Source organism: Anastrepha ludens, chromosome 2 (assembly GCF_028408465.1).
Source record: "Anastrepha ludens isolate Willacy chromosome 2, idAnaLude1.1, whole genome shotgun sequence".
NCBI classification, from domain to species: Eukaryota; Metazoa; Arthropoda; class Insecta; order Diptera; family Tephritidae; genus Anastrepha; species Anastrepha ludens.
In genome coordinates, this window is record NC_071498.1 from 3,232,956 (window position 1) to 3,253,577 (window position 20,622).

The 20,622-nt window shown below is 34.9% G+C and overlaps 1 protein-coding gene across 4 annotated transcripts in view; it reads right to left on the reverse strand.

The window, feature by feature from the left end:
- The window catches only part of LOC128861987 (transmembrane and coiled-coil domains protein 2), a 132,576-nt gene that overhangs the window by 31,125 nt on the left and 80,829 nt on the right, over positions 1 to 20,622 (reverse strand). For all 4 annotated transcript variants that reach the window (XM_054100361.1, XM_054100379.1, XM_054100370.1 and 1 more), the window contains one exon: positions 16,518 to 16,560. The gene's annotated coding sequence lies outside the window, so the exon portion shown is untranslated. The remainder of the gene's footprint in view (positions 1 to 16,517; positions 16,561 to 20,622) is intronic.

The window sequence follows — 20,622 nt, forward strand, 5'->3', positions numbered from 1 at the left end:
AAGTTACGGAGAAGATAACCATACGTCTGTGGGACGTATCATAGTTTTCCTTTATGATGACAATATTTTTAGAAATATTTTTTACCTTTTTGTACTTTCGTTGATTCTTTATATATTTCCTTATTTTTTAAATGCATTTTTGGAGAACCTTTTTTTTATTATGTAAGAAAAAATCACATTTTCAGTATTCTTATAAAATAAACAAAAAAAAAAACAAGTATTTTGTAAAAGGAACTGCCGTTTTCTTTAAAACTAAAATGAACACATTTCTTTCGCTTTTTAAGCTTATTTAGATATAACATTTATGATAAATAAAAAAAAATATTAAGTATCGTCAAATCAAGTACAAGTTTTGCACACTTCATTTTTATGTTCTCCGCATATAGGCTTAGTACATTTTACACACACCATTTTAGACATACGCCTTATTTTTGAGGGGCAATAGGAACAGTATCTTTTTTTCTTTGGTTCAGGTTCTTCTCTGCCTCATTTATTGTCTCTCTCAACCTGTTGAGGCAATGCATCTTTGGTTATCTTTTAACGCAGCTGTCAAAACGAGAATTCCAATCAGAGCGCGGAGTTCGTGTTCACTTGTATCCCTATAAGTTGTTGTCGTCATTCCATCGTTACGTTTCAGGGATATTTCCACATTTGTCCATTTTACAATTTCCTGAATAATATCGTCGGTAAAAATGCATTGAAGCAGGAAAGGGGCTCAAGCAATGATTTACATTGTCTAGTAGGACCTCTTGCCGTTCGAATAATGTTGGATAAAGAAACTCTGCCACCGTTTTTACCTTTCGACGTTGTCCAGCAGTATTTACTTTTGCTTCTAATAGTAGGTTCAGAAAACGTAAGAATACGGCTATCTGAAGAAGAAACACAATTGGAAGATCCTGTAACTTGGTCCTCCAATAAAGCTGTGTTGATATCACGATCTTCACTGCCGATTTCCTCATCTTCGACATCGCTCTGAACATCATCTTCAAATAATTCATTTTTTGTTTCACTGTTATCAGATGATTCCGGATCGTCCGATAAACCTTGCAAATACGTACTTATTTCAGTGTCATTTAAGAATCCATTTCGGGCCATTGTTCTTGGTTTAACTGATGAAAAAACGAAATCACGATCAAAACAAATTTATTCAAATTGAGTGTAAAAGTCACACAAAAGCTAACCATACGTCTCCGAGACGTATGCGATCGCCAAAACTCAAAAAGTATCGAACTTACCACAAAAAAATAACCACCACCGGCAAGCTACTGTAGACGACTGAGAAAAATAAAAACAGCAACGTGGTACTAAAACATTCGAGAGAGGGAGAGCGAAAAATTAAAAAGGCATACGTCGCTCAGACGTAGGTTATCTCTCTAGGGTTAAAAACAACTAAAATATTCGTCTTCAAGATGTGTAATGGGAAAAAGCAGCAGCTGTACACCTGCCCTGCGCAGCTCCCTTTTTGACCTTCGTAAAGCTGGAAAGTCGTACAGTGAAATTTCTAAGCAAGTCAAATGATAAAAAAAAAATGGTTTTTAACGCCTTAAAGCATATTCAACTTTTTAAGACTGTTGACAATGTTCCACGTAAGAAAAGGCCCCGGAAAACTTCTGCAGAAATTTACCGCAAGATAGCAATCATCTCCAAAAGAGACCCAAAAAAGACTTCCACTGACATCTAACGGGAAATTCAGGATCAATATAATTTCGAAATATCCAAGAGGACAATTGCTCATCGTCTGGTCGAATCTGGACTGCAAGGCAGAGCAGCACGCAAGAAGCCCCTTCTAACCAAGATACAAAGGAGACGGCGAGTAGTCTTTGCGAGATCCCATTGGTCATGGACTCCAAATCAATGGAAATATATCGTTTGGAGCGATGAAACCAAGATAAATCGCATAGGCCCAGATGGTAGAAGGTAGGTATGTTCGACGGCCAATCAACCAAGAATTCAATCCTCGCTACGTTTCACGGGTAGTGAAGCATTGTGGAGGATCAATCATGGTGTGGGGATGTTTCTGGTGGAATGGTGTTGGCCCAATCCATAGGATTGATGGAATTTTAAATAAGGAGAAATACGTCGATATACTAAAAAATGTAATGTTGCCGTGGGCTGAGGAAAATTTGCACAAAGCACACAGCAAAGTTGACGAAACAGTTTTTCGACGAAAATTCCATCAATGTTTTGGAATGACCATCATCAAGTCCGGACTTAAACCCAATAGAGCATCTCTGGGGTGACGTTAAAACAGCCGTGAGAGCCAAAAATATGGATGTCCTTTTTGCCGAAGTAAAAACGGCATGGCAAGCAATACCTGTGGCGCGCTGCCAGAATCTCATTACATCAATACGCAATCGATGTGAGGCAGTGTTGAAGCAAAAGGGTTATGGAACCAAATACTAACATAATCTTTATGTTGATCTGATAATACATTACTGTTTCTAATTAGTTGCCCTATCCAAATCGTGCATTTCACATGCTTTAAAAAAAAAATATATCTTTAATAAACAAGTGCGATTAAATTGTTTTCCACTAGTTTTTAAGTTTATCATATTATATGTTTAAATAAAATTGGCAACAAGTTTTGAAAATACGTGTTTAAAAGGAAAATGGAAAATTTATTTTGAAATAAGTGTCGTTTCTAATTAGCTGTCAACAGCTGTATATGTATTAGAATCTGTGTACGCTCATGTAGATTTCATTACCTATTTTTGTAGACGCCATGAATAAGTATAATGAACTATAGATGCATGCATGTATTTGTGCATATGCGCATGTATGTATTTGTGTACTCTTATGGGGGATTTAATTAATTATTTATGCAAATATTGACCGAGGAATTTTTTTTTGACTGACTCATCGCTTTCGAAAATTGTTGATCGGAGGCAGGAGGTACGTACGTGTTGAGTACCGTTAAGGGTGTAATGAAACTACGATTTACATTTTTTAATAACGTAATTTGAATACACTCAGGTAATAACCTACAATTGATGACGGCGATAATTCACGGAGATATGATGGTGGTGATGAAAATAGAGCTAACAATAATAATTTCAAGAACTGGAGTAATATTTGTGTTGTGTTTCTTCGTGGTGCGTCTTTTTAACACACTTTTATTAGCTCGGGTTGTATGTATGTAACGGAATCTTTGAGCTTAATTTTCACTGCCTTCTAAAAATCTGATCGACTTGGAATTTTGCACACCTATCAAGGACCGATGACAATGAAATAATTTGATAAAAGTTTTCCATTATCCTTATTAGGATTGCCAGGATTAATATTTCCTTTTTTTTACTGTGGGCAAAAAGTAAGGTGAATTTGGTTGTAAAATTAAAATTTTTTATTTATTCTTGTAAATCAATTTCATCCCCTTCAAAATAATCCCCTCTCGATGAAATACACTTATGCCAACGATTTTTCCAATCCCCGAAACATGCCAAATAGTCCATTTCCGGTATAGCCATCAGCACCTTCTTCGATCCAGCTTTTATCTCCTCAATCGACTCGAAACGCGCTCCCCGGAGTGGTCTCTTGAGTTTTGGGAATAGCCAGAACGCACACGGAGCCAAATCAGGCGAATACGGTGGTTGCGGAACAATATGCATGGAATTTTTGGCGAAATGATCACGAAGTACGAATGCAGTGTGAGACGGTGCATTATCGTGATGCAAAAACCAAGAGTTGTTGGCCCATAATTCTGGTCTTTTTAGACGAATTGCTTCACGTAAACGAAGCATAACGCTCAAATAATATTCCTTATTAACAGTTTGGCCAGGTGGAAGGAATTCGTAGTGCACCACACCACGAAAATCGAAAAAAACTGTCATCATGACCTTCATTTTTGAACAACTTTGACGTGCTCTTTTCGGTCTGGCCTCGCCTTTAGCACGATATTCGCTTGATTGGTCGGTTGTTTCAGGGTCGTAAGCATAAATCCAAGTCTCATCTCCCGTAATGATGCATTTGAGCTTGTCCTGATAGTCTGAAAGCATTGTTTCACACACATCAACGCGACGACTTTTTTCCAAGAAATTGAGAGTTTTCGGTACCAAACGAGATTTGACTTTTCGTAGGCCCAAATGGTCTTTCAAAATGGTTTTCACAGATCCTTCTGATATTCCGATCATATCAGTAAGGTCTTTAACTGTCAACCGACTATTTTTGAGCACTAACTCCTTCACTTTATTGACGTGTTGGTCATCTGTCGATGGTCGTCCGGAGCGCTCCAAGTAATCAACACGTTCTCGACCCTCTTTGAAGCCTTTGTACCACTTATAAACATTTTTCTGCGACATGGTCGAATCACCAAATGCATTCTGCATGCTAAACGTTTCCGCAGCCGAAATTTCATTCCGCAAACAAAATTTGATAGCACTTCTCTGCTCAATCAAATCAGACATTGTAAAAATCGAAAAATGCACTCTTGGTCGTTTGGTAAACACAAGCGTAAATATATTACTGATAATGACAATCACATGAAAGTTGGCCCAGATGTTATTAACAGTGCTGCCAACTCATGAAAAAAATAACTAGAGCGAAATTTTAATCCCGCGAACGTTGACAAATAAATTCACCTTACTTTTTGCCCACAGTAGTAGATCTTCTGTAAAAGAGTAAGAAAGACAGAGCTAACGCGCGGTCTGCGCATGCCTGCAGTCTCCTAGGTACTCTTACTGATTTCGGGAGTCTACGACTTACTCTTTCGAATTCGAACTTGCTCGGGCACGCGGCACTGCAGTACGAATAGAAGGCTAAAACGTTTTCAGGGTAGTTGCATTCTCATTTTGTATAGTCTTTACACATGCGTAGATACAAGTCTCATACTCGCAAATTTACTCTATTCAATGTTCATATAAGATGAACTAATTTTCATATAAGAAGTAATTTTGTTAATTACAATAAAATAATCAAAACATAAATTTTGAAATTATTTTACGGAACAAAATTTTGGCAAATAAAGAAGGAATTTATCATTACCATAATTTAATTTATAAAATTTTATCGATTAAAGCACAATTCACAACAAAAATGAAGTAAAAAAACCAAACTGGAACTTTATATCTCGTTTTGATTGTGTCAATATAATCCAGGGTCTCCTTTTTCTGTGCTGAGAGTATCTATTCTGTGTCAAGGCCAATGCTGGCCTTTCTTTGGACATATAGTCGGTAAAGAAGAAATTAAATATAACACAATTAAATCGGACTATAAATCACTGACAAACAATAAATTTCATTTAGAAAAACAGGGCTCGACCTTCTGTCAATGATCTATATGGGAAAAAGTATGTAACATATTGATTATGTCAGTATATTTTGTTGTTACCTCTCCGTTTCAGGAGTGGTAGCCGTTTCTCAGGCTCCCTCCACGAAATAAGTTCTTCATCCCGATTACTTCTTTATCACGGCCGATAACTGCATAGCTTTAGACTCACAGTCGATAAGAAAGGAATTAAATATAACACGAATATATCGAATCATTAATTCACTGACTGCAATGATAACAATAATTTTCATTCATAATAAAAAAATAGTTTAAAAAAAAACTAAAAAACACGCTTTTTTGCTAATCGAACTAAAAAGTAGAAAATAAAAAATTGTTTAAAAAAACTAAAAAACACGCTTTTATTGCTAATCGAACTAAAAAGTAGAAAATAAATTTTAATGACAAAGGGACCTATAATGAAGTATGTAATAGCAAATCGAACGATCAGTCATAGTCAACTACCTCAGAACAGAATTATAACAAAAATTAAGATACAAATAGAATAATTCAAATTAGAGTTAAAAGCGTGGGATGCATTTTGCTTCACTTTCATAACCTTCTGTACATAGGTAGTTGCCAATAGAATGATTGTAATATTTACTATATCAAGCATCATAGCACTTCATATATAAGATCTTTTAATTTAAATAAGAATACAAATATTTTTGATTTCAATTTGTTTTTATTTATTCATGTACACTCGCATGTCGGAAGTACAATTATTAGAATTACCTGCACTTAAATCGAAAACAATCAGAAGAATTCAATTTTGTATTCAATTATTTCCATATATCCTGCTCATAATCAAATTGGGACACCCCGCTTATAACTCGCATAATCAACAAATGCATAAGCATTAATATTTTGTCGATTTCCCTTTGAATTTTATTACCTCACGTAATCGCCGTGGCATACTTTCAATGAGTTTTCGGCAATAACTGGGCTTATATGTATTTTTCCCATTCCTCCAATGCTGCTTGTTTTAAATCTGACCCTCTGCTCACGCGTCTTGTAGCAGGTCTTTTTTTGAGTTATCCCCACAAATGTTCAATGAGGTTCATGTCGGGAGATTGAGCAGGTGTAGCCAGAACCTTTGGACAGTTGTACAGTAACCAATTCCGAGCATTCCACGGCGTGTGCTTAACAAAAAGCAAAGTTTTTACACATACCAAGTTTTTCTGCACTGCGGAGAACATTTTGTTTACCATCCAAAATCCCATCAATAACGTGTACTTTTCCATATCATTATTAAGCCGCCACCATGAAATTTGAAATTGAAATTTGAATAGGTCGAGCCAAGGAGCACCAGGAGATTTGGTGGCTCCTAAAACACTCAGGCTAAAAAGCCCATTGTATTTAGAGCTCTAGAAAGAGGGTAGATAGTCAAGGAGGGAAGGAGAAAGAGATAGGAGAGAATAGATAGTTAGTCCTGTGAGAATTTCCCAGATTCTTTGGCAAATCTGTAAATATTATCCAGTTTTAGAGAACGAATATTACTCATTCTAACGACCTTGGAACCCAAAACTCGTAGCCTTGCTCTAGCAGAGGCAGGATACTCATAGAGAGTGAGTGTTCAGTGCTATCCGCCAAGCAAGACAGGTACATTGGGTCCTCAATGATTCCAATGGTGGTCATATGCTGATCCCATGGGTTGTATCCTGTAATAATACCGACCATCAACCGAACGTCTTTCTTTCTAAGTTTTAGTAGAAAGTTTGACAGTTTTCTATTCGGACTTTTCACAAAACACTTTGCAGTTCTGCAGCGCTCTAGACTCGATCATCGCTCTTTATGTAAATTGCATACATAATCGCTGATCCAATTCATGATTCCTGCGGGACTGATTCCGATAATTGGCTCTGGCCCTTGAGGGGAACCGCTAATCCACGGTTGGCAAATTCATCGGCAATTTCGTTTCCTTGAACACCAGTGTCTTGGAACCCATATAAGTATAAGTCTGTTGTCTTGAGACTGAATTAAGCTTCTTCTTACATTCTTAAACAATCTTCGAGTTTTGCCTCGCGTTCTCCAGCGCCTTCAGTGCAGCCTGACTGCCACTGAAAACTCCAATCTGTTTCCCGTTCCATCTCCTCGCGATTATCCATTCGGCTACTTTCCAAAAATTTCCGTTTGGAAAACAGTTGTCATTTCCCCCATAGCATAGTGATACTTATTACTATCGTTTAAGTGCCATCCGGCTCCAGACCCTATTTCATTCTTGGACCCATCGGCAAATAAAATATCCGTCAAACCTCCCTGAATGCATTCTGGATTGCTCCATTGCGTGACATCAAATTTCCTTCCAAATGAAACTGTGTCAGGTCGCCTTTAGGTGCCAAAAACAGTGGATACTGCACAGATAGCAAATTAAAGATTTCTCTATGTCCCGAAGTTCCGCTTTGATGCTAGAAACCATATTTATGAAGTCTACACTTTGCGTTGCCTGTTGTATCTTAAGATCCAAGGGGAGCGAATCAAGCATAGCTTTTAGGGCATCGCCAGAGGTTGTACTCATGGCACCCGTAATGCATAAACATACGCTTCTTTGCAGCCTGTGCAGTTCCCGGATGGTGGACTTAACCATGCTCCGTCGCCACCAGACCACAGAGGCGCAAAAGATGATTGGTCTGATAAGTGATGTGTATATCCATAGAATCACAGCAGGTTTTAGTTTTTTTTTTCCTGTCATCCACCCAGCCGCCACCATATTTTACCGTTTTTTTTTTTAATATTTTTGTACTCCAATTTTTTCCAGACATTCTCCACGCAAAACGCTTGCCGTCTGATCCAAAAATATTAATTTTGTTTTCATCTGTAAATTCTGGTGAGATTTTAAATGCTATATTTTTATTTTTCAATGAATACCTTAGACCAAAAGTCTACATTCTCATGTGGGAACTTCTTTGCGAATTCTAACCTAGGCTTTTGGCTTCTTTCGAAATAAGTGACTTACGTCGAGGCACCCGTGTATAAAATTTGTTTTTTTTAAGTAGTCGGCGAATCATTTCTGTACAAACTTCTAAATTTTTTTCAATGTCGTGCAACTCATGTTTCTATTAAAAGCCACTTGACCGACAATAAAACTACAAATTACATGGCGTCGCCCACAATTTACTATGATAATTACATCTATTATGTACTTTACATACATACATATGCATATAATTACAACTTCATATAGACATATGCTCATACATATGTACTGCGGCTTGGCAGCAATTATCGTGGAATGTCAGTAAAGTTTGTGTAAAAAAACTTAAAACATGAATAGAGGGGAATTCAAAAGTCAAAGGAAATAGCATAAGAGGAAGTAAAGTCTTTAAAAATTCGAAGCGTTTTGTTTTTGTAAACTCATATCGGAAGCAATAAATTGCAACAATTCAGTATTGGAATTGCAATTAATGCGATTTTTATTTCACAGCAAAAAAGAAAAAAAAATGAAGACAAGAAACACCAAAGTAGCAATAAAAAAACATGCAGTGGCCGTCGATAAATTAGAGGTATTTTTGCAAACTTCAATTCTTTCATGGAGAAAAAAATTGAAAGCATTTAAGGTACTACTACACTTTAGAACTAAACAATTATTGTTTGTTTGCATTTTTCAATTTTTTGGAGTTGCTAAAGTGACCTCCTAAACTTCTTTTGAGAAGTTCGTAAGTTAAAATTGTGTATAGCTGAAGAAAAATGTGAGCCGCCGTAGCCGAATGGGTTGGTGCGTGAATACCATTCGGAAAAGCGTAGGTTCGAATTTCCGTGCATGAAACACCAAAATGATAGAAACAGTTTTTTCTAATAGCGGTCGCCTCTGCAGGCCATGAAAAATATCCTCATAAAAAACCATCTGCCGTTCGGAGTCAGTTTAAAACTGTAGATCCCTCCATTTGAGGAGCAACGCGAAGACGAACACCACAAATAGGAGGAAGAGCTCGGCCAAGCACACAGAAAGGGAGCAAGCTTCAATTAAATTAAATAAAAAAAAGGTCAAATAATAATAGTTTTAGTAATAATAATACAATAATTAAAATAAAAAATAATGAAACCCGGTATTCGTTATATGAAGAAAACGCGTAACACCGCCAAGGTCAAAAATTATCACAAATCAACAAGAATTTCAGCCACTTCAAACTTGCACTTAGTGCACTAAAATTGAATGCTCTATGAAACTGCATACCAAAAAATTTTCTAGAGATGCTACATAAATGCAAATATGATTAATAGGTATTTAAAATTGTTGCACAAAGTTCGAAACTTAGTTTATATGGTATTTCTGATATAATGAACTGGAGTTTAGACTCAAGAATAATAAACAATAAATTAAATTAGGTAAACTGGTCAAAAAGTTGATGGCGTGCCGAGGGTCGACCGCTATTAGAAAAAACGTTTTCTTTATTTTGGTGTTTCACCGAGACTCGAGCCTACGTTCTCTTCGAATTCCGAATGGTAGTCACGCATCAACCCATTCGGCTACGACCGCCGGATTGCTTCATACAAATTCACAGGCGCATAAGCTCGTAAAAAAATACAGCTAATGCTAATATAACCTACCATATACTGAGATCCAGAATCTTGCGTATACAAACATGCATACATACATACGCGCATATATCATTGAGAGATTCTCAAAAGCATTCAGCGATATCACTTCATGGCATCCATTTCACATCACTTGACTGAGCTCCTATTATTTTTTAGCTTTTTTTTTTTTTTTTTTTTTTGAGTCCACTGACATTTGACAATTGACAGCGCGCTTTATTTATGTGAGAATTTCCATACGTACATATATGTATTGTTTGTTACATATTATACATAAATATGGTACCGACTGTCACCAATCACTCACTTGGCTTTCCTCTACTTTTTTCTCAAATGTATATATTAATTTCATTTAAATGTGAGCACTCGTGTATGATATGCATGACTAAGCGACGAAGTAAAAGTATGTGTGTGTGTACATATACACATATATATTTATATCGTATATTACAATAGAATGTTGTATTTTGCTTATAGTAAGCGCAGTATGATCGCCACCTCCTTCATCACTCACTAAATTCCCCAAAAAATGCTGACTAAAACAACAATAATAAAATGGTTTTTATTTGTCGTTTATTTAAGAGGTGCTAATGTGATTCAATTACTCGCAAACTATGCCCTAAGTCGAATGCGATCACGTAATTATGTCACTTCTTATTTTTATAATATTCGCAATATTTTTCACGCTAAATATTTTTCGCAAATTTTTAATACAACTATAATTCATTGTATAAAAAATAAATTTTATTTTTTAAAAAAGTTAATATTATTTATATTATAATTAACTTTTTTAATCGGAATTTTATATAAAACTTTTGGGTATGAAATTTTATAAACCATTCAATTTTAGTACAATTAATTGAAAATTTGAACGCGCGCAAAACATTTTTTTTTAATTTGTTCTTAATTTTTTTTTATTTATTTATTTTATTTTATTTTTTTATTTTTTATTAGTTTGTTTTTTTTTATTTTTATTTCTTTGTTTTTTTATTTTCATTTTTTTATTTTTTTTTTTTACTTTTTTTATTATATTGTATTCGTCGCATTTATTTTTAAATTCCACAAAAAAACTTGCGGAGTAATGATTTATTCTTTCTGGAGCGGGTTAGAACGGCTTACAGTGAATCAATAAAGTTTAAGTACACACATCAGTCAGATAAAAAAATTCATATGTTTCATTCAATTTACATAAAAATTTATTAGAGCTTGTATATTTCACATTGTAAATAAAGTAAGGAACATAAAATCATTCTTTTCAATTCACTACATACTAGCTTTAAAAAATAATAAACAAAAAACTTTGCACTATAGTGATTTCACATAAAAAAAGTTTAAGTACACTTTATAAATAACTAGCAACCCGTCCAGCTTCGCACGGGTATAAAATATATACCCTATGTCACTCACTGAAAAAATGATTGAAATCGATCCAGTAGTTTTGGCTTATTCATTACTGCCCGTGGCCCGCACGCGTTAAATTTGGAGTAAAACAATTCCCCTTTCTTTATAGCATGAAGATTTCCTGCTATCTTTGGGATATCTAAATTCATACCCTACAATTTTGCATATTAACTTTTTGCATTTTTACATATGTATTTATTTTATTTTTACAACAATTACTATATTACAGAATGTCTTTATATACAACGTTCATAGCCTTCTTGTCATTAGACAATACAAACATGTTTTCTCTAGAGGTTACTCTTGAAAGAGCGACATACAGTTGGCCATGTGAAAAACAGTCAACACTCAAATCTAAGCCTGCAACGTTGAAGGTTTGACCCTGAGATTTATTTATGGTCATTGCAAAAGATGTCTTTACCGGAAATTGTAAGCGTTTAAATTAGAATGGTAGATCCGATGGTATCAGAGGGATTCGGGGAATCAATACATCTTCTCCGGTACCACATCCTGTGAGTATTGTGCACTCTATTATGAAAGTTTTCAGTGATTATACCAGCAAACGCGTGCCATTGCAAAGTTTAGGTGGACTTAGGTTTCTTAATAAAATAACAGGACAACCTATTTTCAGCTCCATTTTGTGAGGAGGGAGTCCAGACGGGTTCAACGAATTTAGAAATTCTGTAGGAAAATGAACAGCTTCTTCCAAATCGAGAACAGTATCGACCGAGTAGTATATTTTCGTCGGCGCATCAATCTTTGAAATAATCAAGTTATTTACTTTATCTACTTGTTCGTTAGTTGGTGACAGAATAGCTCTTTCTTTAAACCAAGATATTGTCTTATAACTTATGTTATCAATGTCTGGATAGACATTGTTGACTAACTCTTGGATGTTGTCTATCAAAACACAAAGGTTTTCTAGGTTAATCCTTCCCTCACTTTGTGTTAATTCTCCATTGCCAACTTTTAGCAGCATCTCTGGAAATAGCCTGTTCTCACGTGAAGATGACGAAATCCTCATATTAGTTTTAAGCTCTAATTTATTGACATACGACTAAAGGTGGGATCTTTTTAGCGAAGCATTTATTTCGTCAGCACGTGTTCCTCGAGTCACAACTGGTAGGATTTGACGGAAATCTCCTGAGAACAGAATTGTACATCCACCCATAGGTGCATTTTTGTTGCGCAAATCGCGCATTGTCCTATCCAGTGCTTCCACAGACGTTTTGTTTGACATGGTAGCTTCGTCCCAGACTATTAATGAGCAGTCACGCATCAATTTTCCTGTATTGCTCTGTCTAGAAACACTACAGACGCTGTTATCATCATCGGTGGCGATTTTCAGCGGGTGCTTGATTGTAGAGTGTGTGGTTCGGCCTCTTTCCAAAAGACTCTTTCCAAAAGAGTAGCGGCAATGCCGGATGACGCAACAGCTAACGCAATTTTTCCGGTAGATCTCAATTACTAATTACACAGGCCGACAAAATTTAACCAACATTCAGACCCAGAAACCCGTTTATATATTTCCGAAGGTTTATGATGCGCTGAATCCAAATCTGGCCTCAGAATTGCTCTATCAGCTCTGGTTTTCGAGATATCCCAACCTAAAAGTGCAAAAAACACCATTTTTGCCCATATTTGAGGTTATGTAGCCTTGCAGATGTTTTCTTTCACCAAAATTAAAGGATGGCATCTTTAAATACAATCCTTCTTTTTTCAAATGGCGTTTTGTTTGCTCAAATATCATTTTTTTCGCAGAGATATCGCATTTTGAAATTTTCATGTTTCGAAATTTTCCTACACCTGAAAATCGATTAAGATAACATAGACATGATATATTCGATTACTAATTTTCTTGAATTGAGTCTTATTTTTCTTAAAATTTTGTCTCACACCATAAGTGTGCTGACTCACCACATCCCTACACTATCTAACCTTTGGGTACCGAGTCACACACAGCCCTAACCCCTAGAAACCACCCCTATCATACCGCGAGCAGGCTAACCCACATAACCGCAAGCAGGCTTTCCCACAAACTCCAAATTTACATACTATTAATCCATATATTTCAGGCCCTCAAACCCAAGAAAATTAGTAATCGAATATATCATGTCTATGTTATCTTAATCGATTTTCAGGTGTAGGAAAATTTCGAAACATGAAAATTTCAAAATGCGATATCTCTGCGAAAAAAAATGATATTTGAGCAAACAAAACGCCATTTGAAAAAAGAAGGATTGTATTTAAAGATGACATCCTTTAATTTTGGTGAAAGAAAACATCTGCAAGGCTACATAACCTCAAATATGGGCAAAAATGGTGTTTTTTGCACTTTTAGGTTAGGATATCTCGAAAACCAGAGCTGATAGAGCAATTCTGATCCCAGATTTGGATTCAGCGCATCATAAACCTTCGGAAATATATAGTCTGGTTTCTGGGTCTGAATGTTGGTTAAATTTTGTCGGCCTAGTTCCATTAAACACGAAAGATACGATTATCGTAAAAACTCAAACTAATAAATTAATTTTAGTTATCAATCCGAATTTTGCATGGACAAAGAAGCAGATATTAGTTTAAATTATTTCGGATACTTTTCCTTGTAGACTAGTGTTACTGATGTAATATCTTGAAAAATATTGTTTTTAATTATATGCTGTAAAGAGCCATATACATAGATCTATATGAAAACAACAATGTATTTAAGGTATTTAATTGGATAAGGATTAATGTTGTACCTATTTGTTGAAATCGTTTCGAAAATAAGCTATTAGTTGTCGTAAAAAGTAAATGACAAAAAATGTTATTGTATGGAATCGATAGCAAACTATGTGCGATTTACTAATATAGAACGTGAAAATAGCGTTTTATTTCGCTGTAAAATTGTATGTACATATAATTACATGGAATTCAGTACATACATAGATACATATGTACATACGTCCGAAATGAAATAATGCGAGCGATTCGTAAATACATACATACATACGTCACCATACGATGTAATTCAACATTAATGAGGTGTGGTGAGATTATCGCTTAACGCCTGTTGCTTCATTCGGTTGACAGCGAACAAACACACAAACAGCTTTTTTTGGAAAAAGAGCTGCTTTTGTTTAAACAATTTTGGTTAAATAACAAATAAATCAATTTTTTTTTTTGATACAGAATGAAAGTAAATATTTCAAAGTTAAACTTCAAGAAAGTTTCATTTTAATTGGTTGATTCGTTTATGATTTATGGCCGTGAAAACAAAAAATTTATGTTTTTTTGCCACATTTTGACCGATTGCCACGCCCCCTTTATATATTTCTTCACATTATATAGATATAAACCTTCCTCTTCAATCAATCTACCTTTAAAAAAAAACCGCATCAAAATCCGTTGCGTAGTTTTAAAGATTTAAGCGTATAAGGGGACATAGGGACAGAAAAAGCGACTTTGTTTTATAATATGTAGTGATATTAAAAAAAGAACAAAAACAAAAAACGTGGAATAAATTAATATCTTGTTGGTCCTCCACCTGCATCGATAACAGCTTGTAAGCGTCTACGCATGCTTCTCACTAACCTTTTAGTGTCATTTTCTGCGATTTTGCCCCACTCCTCTGATAACGCATTTTTAAGCGATCCCTTTGAGGTTATATTATGTTTCCGAATTCTTTTTTCTAACAAATCTCAGACATGTTCAATGGGATTTAGGTCCGGTGATTGTGGGGGAGTATGCAGTTGTTTGCAGTTGTAAAGGAGCCATTCCTTAACTAAATATGACGTGTGCTTGGGGTCGTTATCCTGCTGAAAAAGAAATGTATTTTCATCGAGCCCCAATTGCGTTGCACTTTGCTTAAAGTTGCTACGTAAAATGCTTAGATATGAATGCTTATCCATAGTAGTTTCAATAAAGACCATTTTACCCACACCAGCTGCCGCCATACACCCCCAAATCATTATGTTACCGCCACCGTGTTTGACAGTCGGTATTAAATTTTTTATCTGCATCTCCTCATTAGCCTTTCTCCATATTTTTGTCGCTCCATCCGGTCCATAAATATTATATTTAGATTCATCGCTAAATAATACGTTATCCCAAAAGGAATCTGGCTTTTCTAAGTGCTCCTTTGCAAAATCCAAACGTTTTTTTTATTAATAGGTGATATTAGAGGTTTTCTACGTGGAACTCTTCCATTGTAACCAGCTTTATGAAGTACATTTCTAATGGTCTGAGGATTGACGCTTGTTGCAGTTCCTTGTAGCAATTCATCACGTATTTTTGGAGCAGATTTTTTGGGATCAGCTTTGATGGCATTCAAAATATATCTCTCTTCCCGTTCGGAAATTTTTTTGGACGACCAGAACGTGGTTTCTTTTGCACATTTCCATTGCTGTTGTGAAAGTTAATAATATTTTGTACGCTAGAATGTGTTTTTCCAACAATTCTTCCAATTTCACGCAATAATTTTTTTTCCAAATACAATTTAATGATCAGTTTTCTTATTTCCATCGATATTTCTTTACCTTTTCCCATTTCGTCCACTTTGAACTAGCGCCTGTATACAAATGTACAAATTATCAATAATAAAATGCTTCAAACGCATTTCCACACTTATTTGCTAAAACCCAAACAAATTTAAATCCGTTATTTTTACAAAAACAACAACGCAAAAATACATATTTGCGTGTTGTACTTAAACTTTTTTTGCGTAATTTTAGCGCTCATTGAGGGTTATTTTACGTATGCATCTAAAATGTATAACGGGAACAACAAAAAAAAATCGGTTTTCATGACAACAATGTACTCTTTTAATGATACAAAGATATTGCATGAAGTTTTCTTTAACATAACTATGATAATTCTTAGTGTTTGTAAGAAATAACAAGGTGTACTTAAACTTTATTGACTCACTGTATGTCTCTTACGCTGCTACACATAGAACTTTGAAAGAATTAAAAAAATCCAATTTATTTAGCTTTTGATTCTTCATCATCTTGCTAATTGTCACCGAATGAATTATATAGACAAGTACGAACTATTATCGTTAAGTATTTTTGTTGTAGTACTAAGATAATTAAATAATAATAATAATCAGGAAAAAATTAAAGAATACAAGATTTTTTTAATCTTAAATTAATGGACTTTTTTCGATCGACGTGCCAGGTAATCTAGACCTAAGGGGTCTAGTAGTACTCCCATTAGTAAAGCACGCCGCTAACCAAAATGTTTCTTCAAGATGAGCTAAGACTGTGCGATTGAGGAATAAAGTTATAGATCCCTTTTCTTCATAACTATTAAATGTGTGCTTAGCGATAGGGTAGATAACTTACCAAATTCCGTTGAGATACATTCGCTAGTTTACAGTTTTATTGCCTGTAAAAGAGATGAGAAAATACTAAGTGAAAAATAAATAATTGCAATAAAATTGTACGAATAAATAAAAAGAAACGATAACACTGTGTGACAAAAAAAAAAATTAAATATACTTCTATGGAGACCTAGTACAACTTGTGGCTATAGAAAAACAAAATGGTATAGGAGAAATTTCCAATACACCCCCAAAATCTCATTTTATGGCCATAAAACCGTTTTTCAGTGGTTGATGTGAAGAATCACCCCTAACTTCGCCAATTTCCACCCGATTTCAAATTTGTTTTTTTAATTCGAAAGAACAAAAACAAGCCTTTTTGACAGTGTGTTGACAATTTTTCTGAAATGACAACTGACGAGACTGTAGACGGAAGTATTTGGAATTTTTTTATTTTTTCTCTATTTTTTCAACTTTGACATAATTTTTACGATATTATCCGATATTGAGGATTTATTTTAGTACACTACTGTTATAGTAAATTTAATTTTGCGTCGAATGAGTTATATTTGACTGTAATTGAATTAAAATTAATAGAGTTGTGTGAGTTTTAAGATTTTTTTCTTTTTTTTTACTAATTTGGTATGTAGGCATCGAAGCATAAAAATGATCACAAGTGTCTTTATAAACACATAATATTTATTGGAGTATTGTGCAGTGCAGCATTGTACGGTATGGTACGGTGCAGTACACAACGGAACTGGTTCCAAACTTAAAAATGCATTGGAAACGGCCCTTTGGAGTTTAGTATGGTACGGTACATTTGTCATTCTCTTCATCAGTTTTGAATACTTCTCTGTAAGAAATTCGATCATCATCATTCATCTGAAGTCGTCATCAACTAAATTCCATTGTTTAAATCGAGAAGCGAGCGTTTCAGATTGTCTTCCCGATAGAAGTAAATCACGAGAAAGATCCTGAAAATCTGAATTTGATACAATGTGTCGTTCTGAAGACTTAGAACCAGACGGAAAGTACTCTTCATCATCAGGTTTATTGTTATCAGTTTGATCATCATCAGCAATGAGTTGAACTTCCTTCAGTTCCTGCAGTTGAGTCAATCATATCGTCCAAGACTACGGGGTTCTTAACAGGTGCAACATCAGCATACTTTATGTGCTTTCGAGTTTTTTAATGATGACCGTTTACGTCCGTTTTATAAAAATAACAATCATCTGGTTTATTATAAGGCTGATGATGCCACATCATCCGAGCATATTGAGAAATTCGACTTTTCTGGCAACGTTTTGATTTATGTCTCTTGAATTTCAATGAAACAAACAATAAAACTTTGACGTTTTAATAAGGTTAAATTATAATAACAAACTTCTTTTGTTAATCAATGTACAGTGTGAACTTTGGTACACTTGGCAGCTTTTCCATATTTCTATTGAAAAAAAATGTGCTATAAAATGTCAGGTATTTTCGTCAGTTCTAACCAGTTCTGTTATATGCAGTACAGTGTACTCTTATGTATACATATATACTCCAATAAATATTACGTATCTATAATAACGCATCAAAACACGTCCTTATTCCCATTTAGCGTAAGTTATACCTACATACCAAATTAGAAAAAAAATAAAATAAAATCTTAAAACTCACACAACTCTTTTAATTTTAATTCAATTACAGTCAAATATAACTCATTCGACGCAAAATTAAATTTAATATAACAGTAGTGTACTAAACAAAATCCTCAATAACGGATAATATCGTAAAAATTATGTCAAAGTTGAAAAAATAGAGAAAAAAATTCCAAATACTTCCGTCTACAGTCTCGTCAGTTGTCATTTCAGAAAAATTGTCAACACACTTTCAAAAAGGTTTGTTTTTGTTCTTTCGAACTAAAAAAACAAATTCGAAATCAGATGGAAATTGGCGAAGTTAGGAGTGATTCTTTACATCAACCTACTGAAAAACGGTTTTATGGCCATAAAACGAGATTTTGGGGGTGTATTGGAAATTTCTCCTATACCATTTTTCTTAGTTTTACTATACCTACAAGTTGTACTAGGTCTCCATAAAAGTATAAAATCACTGTCGCACAGTGTAATAGATTATGCCTGACTTTACTTATAGTTCATATTACAACAAAAACCATTTAACGTAAAATTTCAAACTTGCACACAATTTTTCCCAAATTTCATCCAAAAACTCAACTTTTAAATAATAAAATAAAATCTTAAAAAAATTTCTGGATATGTAGTCTTATAGTCCATTGTATTTCAGTAAATTCAGTGAAATGCAAGTTTCAAGTGACTACAAACTACCGTTGATTTTTGACATTATTATTATTATTAAATTTGTATAATAACAAGTTTTACAAATATAAGAAGGCAGCAGCACTAGCAGCATGGGCCATCGGCTATCTGATAACAAAAAATGTAAATGTGCTTTAAATAAGGTCTAACGTTAAGTAATTATCATATTTAAATGCTTATAACTAAATAAAATAAACAAAGGTAAATGGTAGATCCGTCTTAACAAGTCGTTGGCTTTTAGAAATTTGTAGACAGTCAGTATATTACTTGCAGATGGCTCTTTAAGAAAATCCAGTGCGGGAGAGGATCAAAAGAATTGTGGTCTGGAGGTGTGTAGATTTCGACAAGATTGTAGAATATGATCTAAGGTTGCGGTTTCGTCACAAAAGGGGCAATCGGCTGGCAGCGTACGTTGGAGGAGGTGTGCATGTGCGAGAATAGTGTGGCGTAGGCGCGAGTACGGTTTGAGAACTTTTAATGGAAGGTCGGAAGGAAGTGTTATCTTTGATCTAGATGGATTTAAGAAAGCGTAGTGGTGTTGGTAGTTTTTCCAGTTATCTAACAGATAAATGCGCCGTTGTTTTGTAATCTCTAGGAGGATGTCACTTTTAGAGTAGCATTTATGAAGTATTGACGGTAGATTACAAACGCTTCTAGCTGCGGCATCAGCGTTTTCATTGCCGGTAATCCCCGAATGACCTGGAAACCACATTAGCTTAATTTTGTTTGGATAGCTTATGAGAATATTTCTAATTGTATTTATATGAGTTTGATCGTGTGTTGGACAACCGATGGCATTGATGCAAGATTGACTGTCTGTGAATATAATTATTTTGCCTTTAATTGGTTTGGCATAAATGGAGGCTTCCAACAATACCACTGTTTCTGCTGTAAAAGCATATTGGGTGCAAAAAACCATGTTTGATCGAGTCCCCGTTTTCCTTTGTGACAGCAAAAGATGTTGAGGTTTGGGTTTTTGATCCATCTGTAAATATAAAATTCCATCCCTGTTTGGAGTACTTTTCTTTTTCGGATGTAAACAGTGCTTTATAAATCTCCTTCGCTGTATGTTCTTTTGGTCGCTGCAGCGTGTTAATAGCAAATGGAATATTGCGTATCGTCCATGGAGTTGCGTTTCAGCTGTGCGGTAGCGAATGGTACACGGCACTTCAAGTCTTCTTTGCAAGCTCAAACATTTGGCTACAACCGACGTAATTTTAGGATGCCTTTTCTTAAAGATGCGTTTCTGAAATCTTTAATAAGATTGACATTGTAGGTGAAAAGGAGTTTTGGTAAAAGTTTATGAGTACTGTCTTCGATCCGATCTGGAATCTTTGGCAAACCTGTTTCCGCAAACAAGTTTCGAAGTGGTGTAGTTGGGAACGCTCTAATTATCCTGCGTATCGCAGAGTGATAAGGCGATGATATTTGGCTAATTTAGCGTTTATCTGCGTTTCCGTATATAGGAAGGCCGTAATCGATTTTTGATAGGATGAGTGCTCTGCATGCATGAACAAGTGAAGACGGATGTACAAAAGATTTCTTAGAAGATAGGTATTTAATTATATTTAACCGTGTCATAATACAATCTTTTATGTATTTACAATGTTTTTTAAACTTATACTTAGAGTCTATAATTACACCTAGAATTTTTATTTCTTTTACTGGCATTATGGAATGGCCAAAAAATTGTGTAGGCAACCCAGAGCAACTAGGTTTTTTGCAAATGTGCAAAGTTTTAGATTTTTCGAAAGAAATTGATGTGCCTGAGGTTGAGGACCATGTCATTATGTCTCGGAGAAT